At 42.8% G+C, this 23,497-nt stretch overlaps 1 protein-coding gene across 1 annotated transcript in view; it reads right to left on the bottom strand.

Annotated features, from left to right (window-relative positions):
• Positions 1–23,497, bottom strand: part of LOC134537912 (gastrula zinc finger protein XlCGF26.1-like) — a 155,362-nt gene that overhangs the window by 77,019 nt on the left and 54,846 nt on the right. The gene's annotated exons all lie outside the window — the stretch shown is intronic.

Genomic DNA, 23,497 nt, shown 5'->3' on the forward strand with positions numbered 1-23,497 from the left:
TGCTACCGGAATAAAACACTTAAAGTTACGTGTGTATTTCACTAATACGGCGTCCTGGGAGGCCATAACAGCCCGGGGGGCCCTTTGTCGACACGTCCCTGCTTGCAGCCACGAGGCCAGGAACCCCGCCCTTGAGACCAAATTCCCTTTGTATCATTTTAATTAACATAATTTCAGGACAGGCAGCGGGGACGGCGTCAAATTATATGTATCTGATGAGATTTCATTTAACTAAATTGGTCATTTGACACATGCTTCTTACAAAAGAAAAAGCTTGCCTTATGAGCTAGTTTTGAGGATTATAATACTCAACCATTATTATTGAGCTTGTAAGAAAGACATTCCTATACAATTATAAGCAATTTTGTGTAAGCAGAGGACAACCATTTATTTCACATATTTTTGTCAGACGAACGAGTGTGTATATGTGATACTTACGTAAAGTTTTGTTTGTGATTTGTAACTTCGTTCATTATCTGAACTGAAAACATTGTCAGTTATTTTGTCAACGATCTACGAATTTGTCAATAACATTTCAACGTACTTGTGCCTATGTACATGTTTATTCTGAGCTAAAATTTTTATTAATCCTTATCGACAAAAGAAAGAAACACTGAGTCACTTTATTCAGGACTAGATACTGATGATATGTGATATTGTGTGTATATATTATGATAATTTGATTTGTTGTAAATAAGTGATGATGTTGATTGAAAAGATAACAACCTGTTACATGTTAGATTAAGACAAGGGATATGTTTAATTATATTATCTTGAATATTATGTTAATAATTATTGCTTTTATAATATGTTAAATGTAACTTCGAGAAATTTATCTCACACACAGACTCTGATAGACTTTCAACGAAGAGAAGTGAGAAATTTAAGATTTGTTATTCAAGAAAAACGTAGTCATGTTAATTCAATGTATATTTCGAAAGTTTATTTTGATTTTTCTGGAAGAAAAGATCACAACAAACATTGACGTGGCTCTGTAACCAGTCCAACTGTTTACAGACATATTATTATTATTTTGATTATTATTGTAACATTAATTGTATATTTCATGAGCCGATCTTATGTATTTAATAATTTTATTGTAAAGAGGACAACCAAAGTTTAACATATATAACACATCTAATTGCCAGAGACAACACACTTTTTAACTTCAGGGTTCTCTAAGCACTATTCTTTGGAAACTTTATTCATTTGCCTTAGTTCAGCACTCTTACACACTAATATCCAAGTTTTATTTCACTATGCAGTTAATTTGGTCTGCTGATGGCCCTATGACTCCTTGGTTTCTAGGGACGGAAAATAAATAGTGATAAGGAAGAAGAGGGAGACGCCATCGCCATCTTGCAGCGGGAAGACGTTTCTCGGGCTAGGGCGAACCAAAGCCTTGGTTGCCGCCCGAGTAATTAAAGAATCGCGTCATCCGCGGTCAGGTGTTATACAGAATTCTCCATACTATGATTTGCGAGAATAGTTCTGGACTGAATAAGTCTCAGATAGGGAGTATCGGCGACATCTAGTGCCAACTTCCGCGTCGGTCCCGTTCGTCCCCGTAGTGGTTCCGGACGACTGATGTCAGCGCCAGCTACGATCGGCCACGACGTTTGGTGAGACCGATCCAAATTAAAACAGACTTTTTAGGACGAGAGGGAAGCCGATTCTTCTGCCAGACATCCGGCGATATCAGGTCTCCGGTAGCTCGCCAATTTCAGCTTCCAGCGTCCAGTGTTCCAGCGTCGCGGTAGACCACCTGGAGGTCCTAAGAAGAGAGCCTCAAGCCTCCGACGGCTTCTAGCTAGACCCGGCATGGTAGTCGATGTGTTCCTGTGACCTCATTTACACTTACTTACTGACACCTTTGAATATATATACTGTATAGAAGTCGCCAGCCCAGGTTATAATTTCTAATACGGTTTTGAGGTAGTTGGTTAATTCACCGCCGCAATCGCCACCATCTCTAGGGCATCGACTTGTGGTGGTCCCTAGCGGACAAGTGTCTAACTCTTCAAACACCCCTTCCCCCTCCTGTTGAACGACGTTGAGCTGCAGTGAATGATGGATGAGGGGTGCGGGGAATGACAGCGGGCGACAGCGCTGCGCTCTAACGTGTAAATAACTACTAAGACGATACAGGGCGTTACGGCAGCGCACTGCAGCGGTGAAGTTCCCAAGCTGCTCATCAAACGCTTTTGAAAAACGTAGAGTAAATCCTATCCACTCGCGACTTCTATACAGTATATATATTCAAAGCTGACACATAGGTCTGACAAAAATGCTAACATACACTGTAAATGATTTTGGTTGTTCCTCTCGCTGAATTGCATGTTGACAGTAACTTCACATCAATATCTAAGAACACATTAAAATCGCATGTTTTCCAGCTATTCCTATTTTATTTATGGTAAATGTCAATTACATCTAAAACAGACCTGGTCTTAGGTAATGCAAATTTTCACTCGTCACACAACACTACCAAATTTCTTTTTAATAATTACTCTCTTGACAGTAATACAATTCAGTGATGTGCTAGCTGGATTAGCAGTCTGGATAGTCACTCCAGCAGCAGCGTTCCTGAGATCTACTGCGGAGAGAATAGGCGACAAAACCCTGAGAATATTCATATTTTATGATAATAATTATTGGCAGTGTAGACTTTCACAATATCTACACCGTAAAACCCCACAAGAACCCCAATAGTTCACATTGTTGATTCTTATTATTCGTGACGACGCCTTTTTGTGGCACATGACCTGGGTTCGAATCTGGTATATGTACTACAAAAATTTGCAGGTCGCCTTTGTCACCTTGGTAGTCTAGTGTTCTACTCTCGTTCAATTGTTCGTACTTTGAAGCAATTTCAACTAGTACATACTTTTTATGTACTAGGTTATAATTTAGACCATGTTTTTACATACTGGCATGATGACCGTGAAGGAAAGGCCTGTGTGGTTCGAGCGAGTAGCTAGATGGTCACCAAACGCTTCTGCAATCATGCGAATTCCTTCCACGCACTCGAGTTCCAAGTCTTTGACGCAGTGACAGACAGGCCTCGTACGGCCATCGCCTGTCTCTAGCCTTGATAACCTTTAAAACTTCGTGGTTAACATGCTCGAATTGAGGTACTTCACTAGTCATACTTGATTAATTTTAAATTTCACATGTATTGAATTTTTTTCATGCAAGGCTTAAATAAATTCAAAGTTGGTGAGTGGGTATCGAACATGCTGTCCTTACCACTGTGCCGGAAATTAGGTATTTCAGCTCTTTTTTTTTTAATTATCAAAATTTTAAATTATTTTTGGAAGTTTTATTTTCTATATAATTTAGTTAGAAAAGGGTGATTTACACTTTGTTAGGCTGGTGTACTCTACTTAGTTAAACTTTGCTGCAGTGGCCCGAGGCACATTTTCTCAGGGGCCAAACTGATCTTTTGCACGTCTAAAGACGTCGTTAGAAGCCCGGATGACATTTCTCCCGCTTGCAGGCACGTCCGTGGTCTGTAACATTATTTCCCTGTATGACTAAATTCACACAACAGCTCTGGACGATTTGTTACCACTTCTCAGAGACCAACTTACAACAGCTCTTCCCGTCACGCATACGTCTTAGGTTCACTCATAGAAAGTCACGTTATGACACTCTTTCCTAGCCTCATGTTTTTTGTCCACCCTCACCCCCCAGCCCCCCCCCCCCCCCCCCCCACACCATTTGGTTCTCAGAATTTAGCCCAGGATCATTGCCCTGACGTGAACTCGCCAGGCAGTGGCCTACTTCAAGGACGATTTGCCACAGAAAAAAATATGTGAAAATATGGACCACACACAACATTAGTGGCAGAAATAGTAACTTCTGCACTTGTCACCAGCGAGTGGAGCTAACGCCCGCGACATTGCTAACCTCCCAGCTACTTTCCTCTGTAGCCTTTTTGCCAGCCACCAGAGTTCTCTCCTGTCTCTCCATTAGCCCCAGGCTGTAGCAGACGCCTCGGGCGAGTCGATCCCTTTTTTTTCGGACACCCCTCAACAGGTAGCGCTAAAATCGGCCAGTGCTACCAACTTCGAGATATCGAAGTCACAGTTTTTTGTAATTCCCACTCGGATAACTTTGGAACCTTTCGGTCCGGATGCCAAAGTCCCCCCCCCCCCCCCCGCCCTTTTTGATTGAGTCATTCCTTTTAATTAAGAGACGCGGCCCTTCCAGGGACACTTCGCGTCGCGATTTCTGACGGACTGCATTAGGTTATCGGCGGATCGGCAAGACGCACATCAAGACTTCTGTCCGGCCGTAACCGAAGATGTAGTCAGTTAGACAAGGGATGCTATCCCTATAAATTCTTTTAAGTAGTTTAGTCTGTCTGTACACAGCATAGTAGTTAATTTTTTAATATATATATATATTTTTTTTTTTTTGAAATTATGGAAACACCCGCAACTTTCAGATCCGGACGTGCTACGCTTCGGGCTCTAGAAGCTACCTTCCCTGTCTGGTGAGTTCCTGTCAGTTTTATTCCCCGATATCCCCTTATCTTTTGCTGGCATTTTCTGCCCAGTTTGCTAACTGTCTGTGTACCAGTTCTGATCATGTTTAATTCGGACTGTTTACAGACAGGTCCAAGAGCCGAATGCGGAACTAGCCGCATTTTCGCACACTCCCTCTCCAACAAACAGGCACCCTGACGCCATGTTGACTGCTGGATTCCGGCCAGCGAGCATCCGACCTCCGGTCCTACAATATTTATGAACCTTTTGGAATAACATTTAAATTACTACGTTTGAAGAGATAAGAACTATATAAAACTTTCGTTCTGGACTTTAAGGGCGGTATTCTTAGACTTTTGAGTAAGGTAGCGAATATGCACTGCCTTGTTGGGCAACTGCCGTACCTACCCTAACTCTCGGGTCATATTCCAAAACGTGTCCTAACTGAACCCCTGTAAGGTATCAGGATCGGCAGCCATTTTAATAAACGAGTACTTGTGCGAGGCTATAAACAGTTGTACTTCGTGGAATCCATCGTAATTTTAGCTTACTTTTTAAAACTATGGAATTATAATTGAAATAAAATATTTAATTTTGGTTGTACAAGAATAAATGATGAATTTTTGGCCGTATTTATGTTTGCTGTTTTTTAAGATATTGGGGGGGGGGGGAGATTGTAATCGTAAAAGTTCCGTTAAAGTTCATTAAAAAGGAATATATATATATATATATAGTTATGGATCAAATCGGCAACAGATAGGACACCAAAAATCAGTGCCCTAAAAATAAGGGATTGGGCGCATCCTATCGTGCACTTGGAATATGGTTAGGGTACAGCAGGGGCGCAACAACTAAATTTCCAAAGGGGGGGGGGGGGCAATATACTTTTTTTTTTATAAAGAATTATCAATCCCCCGGGAAAATTTGTATTTCAAGGTGGAAAATGGTGCTCTTTAAGCAGTTTTATTATCTAAAAATTGATTACACAGCACTTTCATTGCCCTCGTTTGCCCCCACTTCAAGGTTTCAGAGAGGGGGGGGGGGGGCAAAATACCCTTGCCCCCCCCCCTCGTTGTTGCGCCCCTGGGGTACAGGTATTGCATATTCAACACCTAAACCCTTATTTTTGTGTCTTGGAACATGGCCCTAAGAGCTTACATTGGGATTGTTTGTGCCGCTTTGTATCTTTTTTAATTGATGTTATTTATTTATATTAAATGAAACCTTTAATAATCTAATTAGGGCCGGCCCATATATTTTTAACATATCCGATAGCTCTTTTGATTATGTAATTGAAATTGTATTTTAACAAATTTAATATCTGTTATACCTTTGTCTCTCAGTCAACTGTTATAAGTTTCATTATTTAAATAAATATAGATCATTATATTCAGACGGAATCACACCTTGTTTCTGTTCATTCCTCATGTCCTTGTGAAACTAAAAGATACACTGTTACAGCAGTGTGTTACGTCAATGGTATTTATGTATTTAATCTTATTTACCTACACGGCCACAACGTAATACCACACAAGTGACGGGTACTTGGTGTGTGGTAACTCTTCTGTCCTGTTGATTCATGTAATATGTTTTTTTTTTTTTAGTTATTGTCTCAATTTAATGAACTCTTTCTTGCCTGGTATCTAACCGCAAACAGGAATATTTCGAATGAATCAGTAAATTAATTGCTGATTTTTTATTATTTTTGGAATTTTTTCGGAATAATCATGTATTTCCGATATGGCAACCATAATGTCATCATTAGATTACTGGAGCCTGGTAGATGAGGAATTTATGCCTCTTTTAACATTTTTTTCACAATGTTATATTAAATAAGTGGTGTTTACATTAAATGATGATTATTTCATCTGTCAAGGATTGACCCGAGGACAGGATCCATTGAATTAATAATTGTTTTAAGGCCGTCCCTGGTCCGGCGACTTGATAGGGAATTGTAAATTACAAACTGTTTTCTACATATTCTACCAATTTTCAGATAAAAATTTCGTACTTGGCTTGTTTGCTGCAGTTTTACAACAGGAATTATCGTACAGATTAATATTGTAGAAAAAATATCGATGAGAATTTTATTTTGCATTTTTAATATTCAGGAAAACCTAAAAAGTTATCTAAAAAAAAACAGGCTGTTAGATATCAAGATATTTAGAGCCTGTACTATTTTTCCTTTTAAAGTGAAGATAAAAAAAAAGTCAGCAGCGGCATTTTGCTTAATTTATTAGAAAAAGAAATATTTTGTATTTTGCATTATCAGCTATTTCTTCTGGCCGCGAGTAAGTTCACTTGCATCCAACGGCTACGGCGGAATTATGACCCTATCTCCTCCATGCCAGAAAATATTTCGAATGTTGCGGAGTACTGTGAGAACTAGATGAAGAAAGCTAAGAACAGTACTGTCAATGCAGATATGCATGGCTGTGCTGCGAAAAGCGATAGGTTTGAAAGAAGGTGAAACCAAATTTTTTATATCTTTAATTTTTCCATTTACTGCAGTGTGTGTTTGGGCAAAAAACAATATTGTGACATAAGTGCTTTTCAAAAACTTCCAATTTTTATATTTGATTTTTGATCAAGTGACGCTTTGTAAACTAAACTATCCTGATTCAAGAAATGCATTAATTTTAATGTAGTATAATTTAGGTAAAAAAAAAAAATCCTCATCTTAAAAGTACGAGCAAACAAACAGTTCTATGTAGAAAATTAAATTTGGTAAGCATGAAAACCAGTTAATTTCTAACCGACTTAAAAAAAGGAGGTTCTCAATTAGGTTGTATTGTTTTCATTCACATGAGTATTAAGCTGCCAAAGCCAAATTGTTAGTTACAATTAGCTAACTTTTAAACGAATTGCGGCTTATAATAAATATTGTGCCCTAAAATTTAATATAAATATTTTCAGTGCCTATGAGTAAGATTTAAAAAAATTAACATGACTACGTTGGGGAATTGAACCCATATTCAGCAGCAAACTTAATATTTTAGCACCATTCGTTACTCTGGAAATATTTTTTTACTTAATTTGTCTACCGTGAGAACCTCAGTGCACTAGCTGTGAGAAAGTTCCCCCCCCCCCCCCCCCCCACTTTTTTTGGTTGGCGTTCAAGACAATGTGAACCAAAAGTGGAAACTTGAAACTTATACCTTAGATAGGTTAAATATTGTTTAGGGGAGAGTGGGCCAGAGTGAGACATGGGGTACAGTGAGACATGTCTTTTAACTCCAACTATTATTTAATGGAAATTTCTTTCAATATTTTCCATGTTGATACCCTTCATGACCTCCATTTTTATTATGTTTTAATGTTGATGACATCTGATATTAACCACATATTTTAAAGTGTTGGTTTTCAGGTAAGAAAAGAAATATTTTCTTTCCTTAGTTTATTATTTTTCATACTTATATTTGTTGTTATATGTTACTTATTAAGACATTAACTTAATGTGCACATATTGAGGAATAATTAATGGAGTCACAGACATGCTGGTTATTATAGGTTAGGATTTTTAATTCATAGATATGTGTGTAGTAGTGTGGGGCACAATGAGACACAACAGAATGGGGCACAGTGAGACATGTCTCACTGTACCCCATGCTTGTAAATTTAATAGCTAGCTTCCGTTTCGGGAACATCCAGCCCCACATTAGATTTTGCTAATTTTTAGATGACTATATGAAAAAAAAGTTCTTGGTTACGTTATGCAATTTTAACTGTTAAATATTTATTGTCACACAAAAATGTTCTTTTTTTTGTTAGATAGGCATATATATTCTATAAAATAACAAAGCAAAATTAACATCCAATATTACTTGATACTTAATTTCAAGTTACATTAATTATCAAACTTACATATCCATTTAACCCATTTTATTTTTAAAAAGGTTAAAAAAAAAAAATTGTTTTTCAGTCATGACACACAACAGGAAGAGAAAAACAACTATTGGAACATTTAAAGAAGATGACATGAGAGCAGCTGTAAAACTTGTGGAGGAAGGCTTGTCAGTGCGAAAAGCTGCAAAAACTAAAGGTTTAGCTTTTCAGACACTTCACAGGTGAGGCTTAGTGCTATGAGATTCAGGCCTACTTATGGTTTATAAAATATGTCTTTCTCAACAAAATTGTTTCGTGTTTTAGGTATGTGAGAAAAAAGGTGAATAATCCCTAAATGGCTAACATGAGGATGTGTCCCAAGTACAACAGTCGCCAAGTGTTTAACACTGAACAAGAAAGCGAGTTGAAAGATTATCTGTTAACTTGTTCAGCTATGTGTTATGGCCTGAGTTTGATGAACTGCAGAGAATTAGCATTTGAAATTGCATCAAGAAATGGTATTGATTGTCCCGAAACATGGAAAATCCAAAAGAAAGCTGGAATAGAGTGGGTCCGGGGTTTTTTGAAGAGGCATCCAGACTTATCCCTAAGGCAGCCAGAAGCTTGCAGTTTGTCACATGCTACATCATTTAATAAACACGTGGGGCTGTTTTTCGATAAACTTGAGACTGTGCTTAAACGATCTGACCACTTCTCCAATGGATTGCGTATTTTCAATTTTGATGAAACTGGTTGCAGCACTGGTCAAAAACCAACCAAAATCATTGCAGGAAAAGGAGTGAAGCAAGTTGCAAAAGTAACAAGTGGCGAGAAAGGCAGCCTCGTCACATCATGTTATATTGTCAACGCAGCAGGGAATACTCTTCCTCCAGTCATCATCTTCCCAAGAATGCATTTTAAGGAACATATGCTTCATGGTGCCCCCACTGGAAGTCTTGGCCTCGCAACACAGTCAGGATGGATGAATGGTGAACTCTTTGTTGAAGTTTTGCACCATTTTGTGAAGCACTCATTTTCCTCGCTAGAAAATCCCGCTGTTTTGATACTGGACAATCACGAGAGCCACTTAAGGATAGAGGCTATCGAGTTAGCCAAGGAAAATGGGGTAACCATTTTAACAATTCCTCCTCACTGCAGTAATCGCCTTCAACCACTTGATGTATCAGTGTTTGCGGCCTTCAAGTCTTTCTATAATGCTTCGGTTGACTCGTGGATGATGAGAAACCCTGGAAAAACAGTTTCGATATATGATGTGGCAAGTTTAATTTGTGAAGCACACGAAAAAGCAATGACACCCGCAAACATCACATCTGGATTCCGCAAAACAGGAATTTTTCCTTTTAACAGGAATGTGTTTTCAGAGCAAGATTTTTTGGCAAGTGCTGTGACTGACAGGGAAATTAGTCCTACACCAGAAGCTACGAGACCGTGCAGTAGTAAAGACATTCCAATCCACAATTCAATGGTGACGACTGGAGATGGACATTCTGAAGAAAATAGCTTGACACCTAGTTACATAAGCCCAGTAAACATACGTAACTATCCCAAAGCAGGAAAGAGATTGGAGTCTGCTAATAAAAGGAAAAAGGGAAGATCTTTCATTCCAACTGACACACCAGAAAAAAACCAACTTGCTCTTCAATACCAACATAAAATGAACAGCAAGAGAGGTCTGTTCAAGAAGTGTGACCCTATAAAAATAAAATTCACTGAGATTTCAAATGAAGATGAAGAGTTTTCTGAATCTGATGTTTCTTCAGACAATGAAGTAATACAACTTCAATCATACGACCAACTTGCGAGGAAGCCTAAAGAAGTTGACTTTGTCCTGGTAGAGTTTTCAGGAAAAAACACAAAATTTTACATTGGGGAGGTGCTACGAGAAATAGACATTGAGGATTATGAAGTCAAGTTCCTGAGAAAAAGTGAAAAAATGTGGAGGAAGTTTTTTTACCCATATGTTCCAGATATTGCATCAGTTGCTACAAAAGATATTAGAGCATTATTGCCTGTTCCTTCTGAACATGGAAAAACCAAAAGACAAAAAAGTCGTACCTCAAATTTTGTGTAGATTTTGGACGGCTGAATGTTCTATAAATTTTTCCTGGCATTTATGTTGAAGTGCAGTGATTGTTGTTAGGTAAATCTGATTGTTGTATAGCGTATTCAGTTTGTCTCACTGTGGACCACTGTCTGTCTCACTGTGGAACATCTGTGGGGTACAGTGAGACGTTTGATATGTAATGAAGAATTGCATTTTCTAAGAAAAGGTCTCATATATTACAGAATTTATAGTTTGCAAAAATAAAGAGCATTAATCAGGCTATTTTTTGGCATAAGAAGATGTCTTTAAATGTAGAAAAGTAAACAGTGATTTCAAATAAAAAATTTTGTGTCTCACTCTGGCCCACCCTCCCCTACATATTTTGGAACAGCTTAGATCCCCTGTGCTAAAAGTTTCAGGATAACGGATTTCATACTCGCATGCTAAGGATTACATAAAAAAAAGCTCAGTAGATTAAGCAGCCAATAAGTACATATGCCATTGTACTATTACATAACATTTTAAGATATTCTGTTGTTTGAAAGAGAAAGCAGAATTTATTGTAATGTTTAGATGGCTATCTAAATGTAACTTATAGATAAATCCCTTTATTAGGCATTATTTTGTTTTTACATAGGTAGCTACATCGTATGAATCCACATAGCAATGAGACAAAGGTTTGAAAATCTTATTTGTTGACAAAAACGGAGTTTATTTTTTTTTTTTTTAATTTTAGTATATCAATATTAGTCACAAACAAAATGGAAAATGTATTGAGGTGTGCAGATATTCGAAAGTACGAATAGTTGCGCAGTTATTTATAAAATATTCACATTCGGGTCGAATATCAAAGATTAAAATTGAGAATATTTACATGCACATCTACAGTTGTTTGTTGTTACTCAGGTGGAGCCCAACTTCTCTGTTTTTCATCAGATATTATAGTCGTCATTGCTTATTTGCCGATATACAGTGACGTGTTCCGGCAACAGCGTCCGGTGCTGGAGTGGCTTGAGGTGGGGTGAACACCCCCCCTGGGCGTAGAGTGCTCACACGTCGTTGCCGAACAGCTCTTGCAGGCGGGCAGCGCACCTGGTTGAGAGGGGCTGTGGAGGGGAGGGGTCAGGTAAAGTACGAGGAAGGGGAGTCAGCCGGAGCCCTAGGGCGAGCTCCCAACGGCAGCACCAAGGGGGGGGGGGAAGTTAGGGATCCTAGAGCGAGCTCCCAAAGGCCGCCCCAGAGGAAGGGGGGAAAGGATTCTAGAGCGAGCTCCCAAAGGCAGCACCAAGGGGGGGGGAAGGTAGGAATCCTAGAGCGAGCTCCCAAAGGCCGCCCCAGAGGAAGGGGGGAAAGGATTCTAGAGCGAGCTCCCAAAGGCAGCACCAAGGGGGGGGGGGGAAGGTAGGAATCCTAGAGCGAGCTCCCAAAGGCCGCCCCAGAGGAAGGGGGGAAAGGATTCTAGAGCGAGCTCCCAAAGGCAGCACCAAGGGGGGGGGGGAAGGTAGGAATCCTAGAGCGAGCTCCCAAAGGCCGCCCCAGAGGAAGGGGGAAAGGATTCTAGAGCGAGCTCCCAAAGGCCGCCCCAGAGGAAGGGAGGAAAGGATTCTAGAGCGAGCTCCCAAAGGCAGCACCAAGGGGGGGGGGAAGTTAGGGATCTTAGAGCGAGCTCCCAAAGGCAGCACCAAGGGGGGGGGGGAAGGTAGGAATCCCAGAGCGAGCTCCCAAAGGCCGCCCCAGAGGAAGGGGGGAAAGGATTCTAGAGCGAGCTCCCAAAGGCAGCACCAAGGGGGGGGGGGAAGGTAGGAATCCTAGAGCGAGCTCCCAAAGGCCGCCCCAGAGGAAGGGGGGAAAGGATTCTAGAGCGAGCTCCCAAAGGCAGCACCAAGGGGGGGGGGAAGGTAGGAATCCTAGAGCGAGCTCCCAAAGGCCGCCCCAGAGGAAGGGGGGAAAGGATTCTAGAGCGAGCTCCCAAAGGCAGCACCAAGGGGGGGGGGAAGGTAGGAATCCTAGAGCGAGCTCCCACAGGCAGCACCAAGGGGGGGGGGAAGGTAGGAATCCTAGAGCGAGCTACCAAAGGCCGCCCCAGAGGAAGGGGGGAAAGGATTCTAGAGCGAGCTCCCAAAGGCAGCACCAAGGGGGGGGGAAGTTAGGGATCCTAGAGCGAGCTCCCAAAGGCAGCACCAAGGGGGGGGGAAGGTAGGAATCCCAGAGCGAGCTCCCAAAGGCCGCCCCAGAGGAAGGGGGGGAAAGGATTCTAGAGCGAGCTCCCACAGGCAGCACCAAGGGGGGGGGAAGGTAGGAATCCTAGAGCGAGCTCCCAAAGGCAGCACCAAGGGGGGGGGAAGGTAGGAATCCTAGAGCGAGCTCCCAAAGGCAGCACCAAGGGGGGGGGAAGGTAGGAATCCTAGAGCGAGCTCCCAAAGGCCGCCCCAGAGGAAGGGGGGAAAGGATTCTAGAGCGAGCTCCCAAAGGCAGCACCAAGGGGGGGGGGGGAAGTTAGGGATTCTAGAGCGAGCTCCCACAGGCAGCACCAAGGGGGGGGGGGAAGGTAGGAATCCTAGAGCGAGCTCCCAAAGGCCGCCCCAGAGGAAGGGGGAAAGGATTCTAGAGCGAGCTCCCACAGGCAGCACCAAGGGGGGGGGAAGGTAGGAATCCTAGAGCGAGCTCCCAAAGGCAGCACCAAGGGGGGGAAGGTAGGAATCCTAGAGCGAGCTCCCAAAGGCAGCACCAAGGGGGGGGGGAAGGTAGGAATCCTAGAGCGAGCTCCCAAAGGCCGCCCCAGAGGAAGGGGGGAAAGGATTCTAGAGCGAGCTCCCGAAGGCAGCACCAAGGGGGGGGAAGGTAGGAATTCTAGAGCGAGCTCCCAAAGGCAGCACCAAGGGGGGGGAAGGTAGGAATCCTAGAGCGAGCTCCCAAAGGCCGCCCCAGAGGAAGGGAGGAAAGGATTCTAGAGCGAGCTCCCAAAGGCAGCACCAAGGGGGGGGAAGGTAGGAATCCTAGAGCGAGCTCCCAAAGGCAGCACCAAGGGGGGGGGGAAGGTAGGAATCCTAGAGCGAGCTCCCAAAGGCCGCCCCAGAGGAAGGGAGGAAAGGATTCTAGAGCGAGCTCCCAAAGGCAGCACCAAGGGGGGGGAAGGTAGGAATCCTAGAGCGAGCTCCCAAAGGCCGCCCCAGAGGAAGGGAGGAAAGGATTCTAGAGCGAGCTCCCAAAGGCAGCACCAAGGGGGGGGAAGGTAGGAATCCTAGAGCGAGCTCCCAAAGGCCGCCCCAGAGGAAGGGAGGAAAGGATTCTAGAGCGAGCTCCCAAAGGCAGCACCAAGGGGGGGGAAGGTAGGAATCCTAGAGCGAGCTCCCAAAGGCAGCACCAAGGGGGGGGGGAAGGTAGGAATCCTAGAGCGAGCTCCCAAAGGCCGCCCCAGAGGAAGGGGGGGAAAGGATTCTAGAGCGAGCTCCCACAGGCAGCACCAAGGGGGGGAAGGTAGGAATACTAGAGCGAGCTCCCAAAGGCAGCACCAAGGGGGGGGGAAGGTAGGAATCCTAGAGCGAGCTCCCAAAGGCCGCCCCAGAGGAAGGGGGGAATGGATTCTAGAGCGAGCTCCCAAAGGCAGACACCAAGGGGGGGGGGAAGGTAGGAATCCTAGAGCGAGCTCCCAAAGGCCGCCCCAGAGGAAGGGGGGAAAGGATTCTAGAGCGAGCTCCCAAAGGCAGCACCAAGGGGGGGGGAAGGTAGGAATCCTAGAGCGAGCTCCCAAAGGCCGCCCCAGAGGAAGGGGGGAAAGGATTCTAGAGCGAGCTCCCAAAGGCAGCACCAAGGGGGGGGGAAGGTAGGAATCCTAGAGCGAGCTCCCAAAGGCCGCCCCAGAGGAAGGGGGGAAAGGATTCTAGAGCGAGCTCCCAAAGGCAGCACCAAGGGGGGGGGAAGGTAGGAATCCTAGAGCGAGCTCCCAAAGGCCGCCCCAGAGGAAGGAGGGAAAGGATTCTAGAGCAAGCTCCCGAAGGCAGCACCAAGGGGGGGGGGAAGGTAGGAATCCTAGAGCGAGCTCCCAAAGGCCGCCCCAGAGGAAGGGGGGAAAGGATTCTAGAGCGAGCTCCCAAAGGCAGCACCAAGGGGGGGGGAAGGTAGGAATCCTAGAGCGAGCTCCCAAAGGCCGCCCCAGAGGAAGGGGGGAAAGGATTCTAGAGCGAGCTCCCAAAGGCAGCACCAAGGGGGGGGAAGGTAGGAATCCTAGAGCGAGCTCCCAAAGGCCGCCCCAGAGGAAGGGGGGAAAGGATTCTAGAGCGAGCTCCCAAAGGCAGCACCAAGGGGGGGGGGGAAGGTAGGAATCCTAGAGCGAGCTCCCAAAGGCCGCCCCAGAGGAAGGGGGGAAAGGATTCTAGAGCAAGCTCCCGAAGGCAGCACCAAGGGGGGGGGGAAGGTAGGAATCCTAGAGCGAGCTCCCAAAGGCCGCCCCAGAGGAAGGGGGGAAAGGATTCTAGAGCGAGCTCCCGAAGGCAGCACCAAGGGGGGGGGGGAAGGTAGGAATTCTAGAGCGAGCTCCCAAAGGCCGCCCCAGAGGAAGGGGGGAAAGGATTCTAGAGCGAGCTCCCAAAGGCAGCACCAAGGGGGGGGGAAGGTAGGAATCCTAGAGCGAGCTCCCAAAGGCCGCCCCAGAGGAAGGGGGGAAAGGATTCTAGAGCGAGCTCCCGAAGGCAGCACCAAGGGGGGGGGGAAGGTAGGAATTCTAGAGCGAGCTCCCAAAGGCCGCCCCAGAGGAAGGGGGAAAGGATTCTGGAGCGAGCCCTAAAGGCTGCTCCAGAGGAAGGAAGAAGAGAGAGAGAGAGTGAAAGGATGAGAGCACAATAACTTTTCCACTGCAGTATTGCTTTCCAAGTTTATTAACCTATTTCACTTGGTGAGGAGCTCTCGCTAGGTAAGTTTATACCAAGCTGATATACAATTCCTCCATACAATGATTACTGATACAAGAGGGACACATTACAAAAACAGATCATCTGTCACCCAGCAACCAAGGTCACTATTTAACAATTTTAACTACATAGCACTGTCAAGCATTTAACATTGTACATCCACTATACAATATATACACACTGTAACAAATGGCAATAACGATTGGTGCCATCTAGGTTTGGTTGTGGTACCAATCATTGCCTAGACCACAAGGCTTGCGTAGAGAAGCCTGTGGGACACTGCTTGCTTTGGGGAGGCAGCCATAAAGGTATCAAAATTGATTCTCCGCCTTGAATGTCGGCCGAGACCTTAATGGTATTCGCTACCACATTCTTCAACACATGAAATGTCAGCTTTGCCTGGCACCTTCGCGTGACACTCCTGGGAAGAGATCAACAGAACTATCAAGAGATTGCAGCTACTTTCGGGCAACTGGAGGAATGTCTGCCTCCAAGTGGTGTGGGTATGTACGTGTGAGAACGCCCAGTGACAACACGAAACGAAGCGCTGAACTCAAATTCCAGCTACTCTTCAGTGGACCGTCGACCTTGGGTAGATAACATACGCTGGCTGGTAGTATAGTTCTCACGAAGAGGATCTCAACACACGGCACCCATGAGTACAACAAATTATTTTATGCAACAAGTTATATTTCAGTCTACGTCCTTCAAATTTTACAGATTCTCAACTCTCTCTCTCGTTCTTCCGCCCTTCACCCCCCCCCCCCCCCCCCCCCCACCCGGTCGTGTCATTACTTGGCAAGGTCCGTTATTCCTTGCAGTAATGGAACTTGGATATTAATTTTATAAAGTACAGCACTACACTATTTATTATTTCAATCTGAGAAATGTGAATATTAACAGGGGTGCAACAACAGGGGTTGGGGGGGGGCAACGGTATTTTGCCCCTCTCTGAAACCTTGAAGTGGGGGCAAACAGGGGCAAAGAAAGTGCTGTGTAATCAATTTTTAGATAGTAAAACTGCTTAAATAGCACCATTTTCCACCTTGAAATACAAATTTTCCCGGGGGAGGAATCCGGGCAACCCGCTTCAACAGAGGGGATCGATGATTCTTTATAAAAAGGTATATTGCCCCCCCTTTGGAAATGTAGTTGTTGCGCCCCTGAATATTAAGAATGTTAACATTACTTCAGTAGTTAATAAACATGGTACAATTTTCACTTTGTCTTCGACATTCGAAATTATTCGCAATACATAAAAAAAAAAATTCCTGTTCCATTCAAAATTATTTACCACCAAAATCCAATATTCGCACAACCCAGTAATGTGATAGCTTTTGTGTGGTGAAATATGTGTACATTTAATTTGCATAAGTTTTCTTAATGCTATTAATGATAGTTTTTTAATTTAGTTTTTACAAAAACAACTTTCGAAGGAAATTATAGAGAATGGAAAAAAATAAAAACTACGCTATCTATTGCCATAAGGAACGTAGAAAATGATACACCATTTGTTTGTATCGTAGGGGACGGCGGCTGGAATAAGAGGACTTACGGACATAGTTACAATTCAACAAGTGGAGTGGTGAGTTATCTCCATGTTTACACCATTGCTTGCTCTGTAGTCTGTTGTTCATCAAAAATATTTCAGTACTTATAACATCCAGTCAAAAGTGCAAATTAACTTTTTGACGTGACGTCTAATAAATGAATGAATGCCGTTACGCTCACTGTACGCTTGCGCCGCACCGACAGAAGTGAAAACTTAGGACTTTGTTTATAAATGTGTAATATGAAATAATTTCTACGTCAAATGTACGTACGAAAATGAATCTGATTACTAGTATAATTTCAAGTATTTATTCTTTCATTATTAAAAAAAGTAGCATCTTTCGGCGAGTGCAGTAATAATAGGTTATGTTACAATTGACTAAAAAATTATGGTGATTCTGCCATCACCCGGGTTTTTGTGGTCGCAACCCGGAGAGGACCTAGTGCGTAGTGAGTTGTTTCTATGCCGAATTTACCAGGTGGGCGCCAGGCTAGCCCGTGTGTCTGGCCGTTGTTTAAGACAAGGGGTGGTAGAGCAGGGTGTGGTTCGTTAGCCCCAGCGTGTTAACTAGGTCTGTAGGCTGTGAGTTGGTTTGCAACACACCATATGCGGAGGGTCGGTTGAGGTGATTACTGGATTGAGTGAAATAATTGACGGCAAGATCCGATTGGTGGATTTTATTACGCTCTGTGCGTGTCACTTAATTTTGCGATGCAGCAAACACTGTTTACAAAGTACACAATTATATTCGACACGTTGCACTAACACTTTACACTGACACGTTAATTAAAATAAAGTACAAGGCAGAGTACCTACTCTGCTTACGCTAATTGTCTACGCTCCCTAGCGGCAGTTATATGTTGTGTCTCGGCTGGAGTCTGCCAGCCCCGTAAATTATAATTAAATTGACACTTCACGTGTTCGCTATTTACTAAAGTTTGTGACCGGCAGGCGTTTGCGCGGTTGTCTTAGCAAAAGTTCTGTGGTCTGGAGTCGGCCAGGTCCGTTATGCTGTTACTCGCGTGGCGACATGAACGCGTCATGGGAGTGAAATGATAAGCGGCCGGGTTAAGCCCTGCACCGTAAATGGTCTAGGGACTCGCGGAGGGTGACTGAAAAGGGTTTTGAAGAATTAAATAATTACCAGTATGACGATCAGTGAGACAAAGGTGATGACACTCCGCGGGACAAACACATCCGCCCTAGACCGCGAGCCGCGAAGAACTGCCGGGGGAACATGGCGCCAGGGAGGGAGTCATTGTTCCCTCGCGCCAAAATCTCGAATTTACCATTATACAATATAAACTGGAAAACCTAAGTGCTAATTACATGTCACTCTTGTTTTAATTAGTTTTAAGGCTACTCTCAACTGGTTCTGTGTCTATTGAATTTGTGGCCACACAATTAGCCGATAAAACATTCAAAAGTGGGGCTCAAGTTCGCGACTGTTCGCTTATTATTCTAACACTCCCCTCACTGCGCATTTTATAATTAATTACGACTATGATGCACTCACGCGGTTTTCCGCTATAATTAAGGCCCCAGGCTGCACGGGAAAGAATTTGCGTTAGCGAATTAGGATGCCCTTAGGGGGCCAACACACACACACTAAGACACACCATTCCCGGCACTTAACTTTGGGTAATTATACCTGATGAGTTTAATGGGGCTTAATTATCTAGCGTCCTTGCTAGGTGAGTATGTTTAAGTTACAGGGCGTTAGGGCTACTTGCGGGAGGGTGCTTCCTTTGACTCGTGTTGGTTCGGTGAGGGGTGCGTTCCACCAGCGGGGGCCAATACTGGCGGGTGGAGGCCGGGCTTTGTGGCCTTCGGCGGTACGACGTCAATTCATATAATTGATGGTAGATATTTGATTACAGTTTATTTATATGAAAACTTGTTCATAATTATATTTAAACTTTATAGCTAAACACCAGTTTTTAAAATTAATTACAAGTCAACTACACTGCCCGCAGAATAAGATGATGCTGAGTGACCGTTACGGTAGCCTTGCCTGGGAGGGGCGGGTAGGGGTGTATAGGGGAGGGAGGCCCAGCGCGCATGCGCAGAGAACGTATTCCGAGACTTTCACTTCGCATACCACCCTGAATGAAAACATTGACCAGTCCGCTACGTGCTATCGTGACGTGTTTCATGTTTATAGCTAAAGAGAGAATAGTAAACTGAAACGTATTAAACGTAAGCTATCAACAAGTTCGCAGTAGTGGTTCTTTGTTGTAATGTATAAAATATTAGTAATTGTTTGTAAAGTGTTCTCTCGCAACGTTTTTTACCCCACGTGCTGAATATAAAAATGCCGCCTACGTTATCTAAAATTAAACAGAAAAAACTTCATTCGCAGGCGCGAGAGGTAGTGTTTAATGTGGTAAATTTTATGGAAAATGAAGCTCGGAATGGTGTGATGTCGTTATCTATTCCTCTTGAACGTGTGCAACTGCGCACGGCGCAAGCAACGGGAGTTTCTCGTGCTACTGTACAACGTATAAAGAAAGAAGGTCAACACATTAACGAAGATGGTGAAGGATTGTTCGAGACGCCTAACAAGAAAAGAAAAAAGTCTTCAAAATACGAACTGGATGGGTTTGACGAAGGAGTAGTTCGTAGGATAATTTATAACTTTTATATCACAGAAAAATGTGCGCCAACAGTGCCAAAGCTTAGGGAGAAGTTGAAGATGGAGATAGGGTTTCAAGGTTGCGATAGCACCCTTCGTAAAATTCTGAAAAGGTTAGGCTTCCAGTGGCGTAAAACGAAATCTCACCGCCTCGTTCTTATCGAAAAGCATGATATCAGGCAGAAAATAATTAATTATATACAGAGCATTATGCGTTTCAGAAATGAAAACAGGAATATAATTTATGTAGATGAATCGTATGTGTTATCCTCGCATATGCAACAAAAAAGCTGGGCAGATGAAACATTAAACGGTGTCCTTCGGCCAGTAGCGAAAGGGCAACGCCTTATTATGATACATGCTGGCGGTAAAGATGGATTCGTGCCAAATTCCCTCGTTATGTGGAAATCACATCAAGCTACTGGTGACTACCACAACCAAATGAACCAGGCCAATTATGAGAAGTGGATTAGGGAAAAACTCGTACCAAACATGCCAACAAACAGTGTCGTGGTATTGGATAATGCACCCTATCACAATGTCCGCGTAAACAAACCGCCAACATCTTCGTCAACAAAAGATGATATGAAAAAATGGCTGCGAGAAAACAAAATTTCATTTACTGAAGACATGCTGAAGCCAACATTGTACGAACTTATTAAGATAAATAAGCCACGGCACATAGTGTATTCCGTCGACCAGATTCTTGAAAGTTTCGGTCATACACCGCTCCGACTTCCACCCTACCATCCCGACTTGAATCCCATTGAAGGTATATGGGGTAAAGTTAAGGGTATTGTTGCATCAAAAAATGTGTCCTTCAAAATAGATGATGTGAAAAGACTTTGCGAAGAACAATTTGAGAGCATGGGAAAAGAAGATTGGGTTCCATTTTGTAATCATGTTGAAAAATTAGAGAAGGAGTATTACAGCCGGGATGTTCGTTTTGACATTGAAATCGACAAAATAATAATTACACTTGGCGGTGTAGACAGTAGCAGTGAAGATTCGAACTCTACTGAAGATGAAATGGAAGGAATTGGAATTCTTGAGAAGAGCGAGTAAATTGGTGACTTTATTATTATTAATCAATAATAGACTGTAAGTTAATATTTTTTGGTTGTGTACACTACTCTTTTTTTTTTCAATCGAAGAACTTGGAATTTCTCAGTTTTTTTAAAAGTGATTTTATTAACCTATAATATAGACTGAATGTTTTTGGTTTGTGTATACTACGCCAGCTTGCTTCCCTTCCCCCTACAAGCTTTCTGAACGTTCGTGACGTCACCCAAGCATCAAGTTATCCTGCGGGCAGTGTACACGTGAACTGTTTCGTCGACTGTTTTTAAAGTGAAGTGAAAAGTTAATGTGGTTTGCATTGCTTATAACAACAACTATTTCGGCAATAAAGGTTAATTATTCTTGCATTTTAAAAATTTGATTACTAGTATAATTTCAAGTATTTATTCTTTTATTATTAAAATAAAAATGATTCATTTTTATTCATAAAAGTATGCAATCATTTCATCAATGTTTTGTTATGACGATGTCACGTTAACCTATCGTCCATAAACCGACTTTACAGACAAACAATATTTTTGTTTTTGAACGGTTGCATTATCGGAGCCGAAACAAACCAACTCTTGTACCTAGGAGTGAAAGGGAAGTATTGCTCCGCATGCGAATTTGCAAGACTCAAAGACAAAAAGGCGAAGGAACATATTTGCTTTAAAAATTATAGTGGTCCAAGCACTGGAATGGAAGAAACTATAATTGTAGGCTAGTTGTGCATGAGTATTGAGCAGCACGTGTTAAAATACTTACATTGGTGACGGAGATTCGAGTGTTTACTCTAGAATAAAGCAGCGAGTTCCTCACAGAAGGGAAGTCATAAAAAATGAGTGTGCAAAACACATTGGCTGTATCCGAATACTGGCCTAATGGATCCCTTAGCTAAGGGATCCACTAAAAGTGCATCGTAGTGGACGCGGCCATCTTTGTGTTGAATCCGAATTCTCACAAGGGATGCCGATGTATCCCTTCACGCATCCACTAATTCGAGATTTCTAGGGATGCGACACTCGCATCCACTAACGCGTCCCTACATCCATTAGCTTCGGAATTGGGTTTTATTTTGTTTGTGTATAATATTACTTCAGATTTTCAGCAAAATATTTGTTTAAAACATTATAAGCGAAAGTGATAACTTAAACAGAGACAAATTAAGACGTTAATAAATATAATAAAAATACGAATTTAAACTTAAAGGATAATTCAAAACTCATAAGTATTTTTAAAGTTTACAATTTATAAAATGTATTTTATTTGGATCGCTAAAATATATAACATACACGTTACATTATTTTTTTAATTGGTAGGTATTTATTATTTACGTTTTGCTGAATATTCGTAGATATCCCTACACAAAATGGCTGCGTGAACATTAGTACGACTGACAGTCAACAGGTGGTGCTAGTAGTAAAAGTATTCGGATACTATCCATCCATTAGAAATGCGTCCTCTACATTGTGGCTGCATTTGCTAAGGGATGTAGGGATGTGTGTGCTAAGGACGCATCCCTATGTATTCGGATACAGCCATTGTAAAAAAACCATTTGCACAAAATTTCTAGAAATATGCCATTTCCACCTCTTGCGCATTTGCTTGAATCAAGAATAGTAATATTAAAACCCGATGCTAGAAAAGCAATCGAAAGTGCTGGAACATCTCTTGTTGGTACATCTGTCATGCAATCGAAGCTTGACATAAAAAATGGTCCTCACCATGTATTCGGATGCCACGAAAACTGCAGTGCAGAATACTGAAAAAGAAAAAAATACCAACGACAAAAATTTTGTGACATTGATAAAAGAGTCGGGGATTATGGAAGCCATTGAAAATGCTCTTGATCCTATCGTGGTGAAAGCTTACTTAAGAAAACTACAAATCAGGCTGAGCGATATATGAGTATGGTAGCTAAGTTTTCAGGTGGAAAATGGGTAAACTTTGATAAAAGAGGCTGTTATCAAGCTCGTTGTATGGGAGCTGGACTGGCCCATGTCAGTGGTCCTAGCTGGCACTTCAGCCCTTGGAAAAACAAGCCCAGGAAAGTACTTCAAAACAGTTTTAAAAAATAGAGATAAACGCTGTCTCCAGTATGAAGATGGCCCTCCAAATAAAACGAGACGACCAAACAACACTCCTGGTCCTGATTTGGTGTATGGCTCAAGTGCTGAAGATATTTTGTGTCCTGAAGACTTGTTAAGCCCTGAAGAACTTGATACAAAGATGAAGTTTATCCTTGAAAACCTGAACCGGGATGCAACAACATTACAACATATTCATGAGTTGGAAATAAGTACTGTTGGTCAACACGAGAACACTAAATGGAGGGATGTTCCTACGAACAGACTTGCGGCATCTAATTTCGGTTGTGTGGTAAAAAGAACACAAACATTCTGCCACTGTCTAGAAAAAACAATTTTGTATCACTGGGAGATGAATTTTAAGGCCGTTCAGTTTGGACAAATAAACAAAAATGTGACTGAGAATATGTAGGTACCTATTCCAAACTAAGAAAATGTGTAAGTCGAAGATCGTGGCATTTTTTTACAACCACGCTTTTCATTTCTCGGGATATCTCCAGATGTACTAGCGGCAAACGATGGATTTCTGGAAGTGAAATGCTTATTTTCAGCCGAGGACGATAAATTAAAGGACTATGATTCAAAAAAAAAATACGTTGACGTCGTACCGACCATGGCCTCTATGCCCGTGCTCTGCACCGCTAGTACCCGATCCCATTTTCGGAGCGCACCCATAGCCCAGCGGGAATGAGTCAGGCGAGCGCCTCGGGCGTAACCCCAATAGATGTAAATAAACTTAAGGGCACAGAACCCCGGGGGCTCGAACCCATAAAACAATTAAGGGAAAAGACATTAGGACAAAATTACTATTCCCAGACATTAAACAAGTGCGTCGTAGCCTCTCCGTGCGAGCACTGCACGCACGGAGCAGACA

This window comes from Bacillus rossius, chromosome 12 (genome assembly GCF_032445375.1).
Source record: "Bacillus rossius redtenbacheri isolate Brsri chromosome 12, Brsri_v3, whole genome shotgun sequence".
NCBI classification, from domain to species: Eukaryota; Metazoa; Arthropoda; class Insecta; order Phasmatodea; family Bacillidae; genus Bacillus; species Bacillus rossius.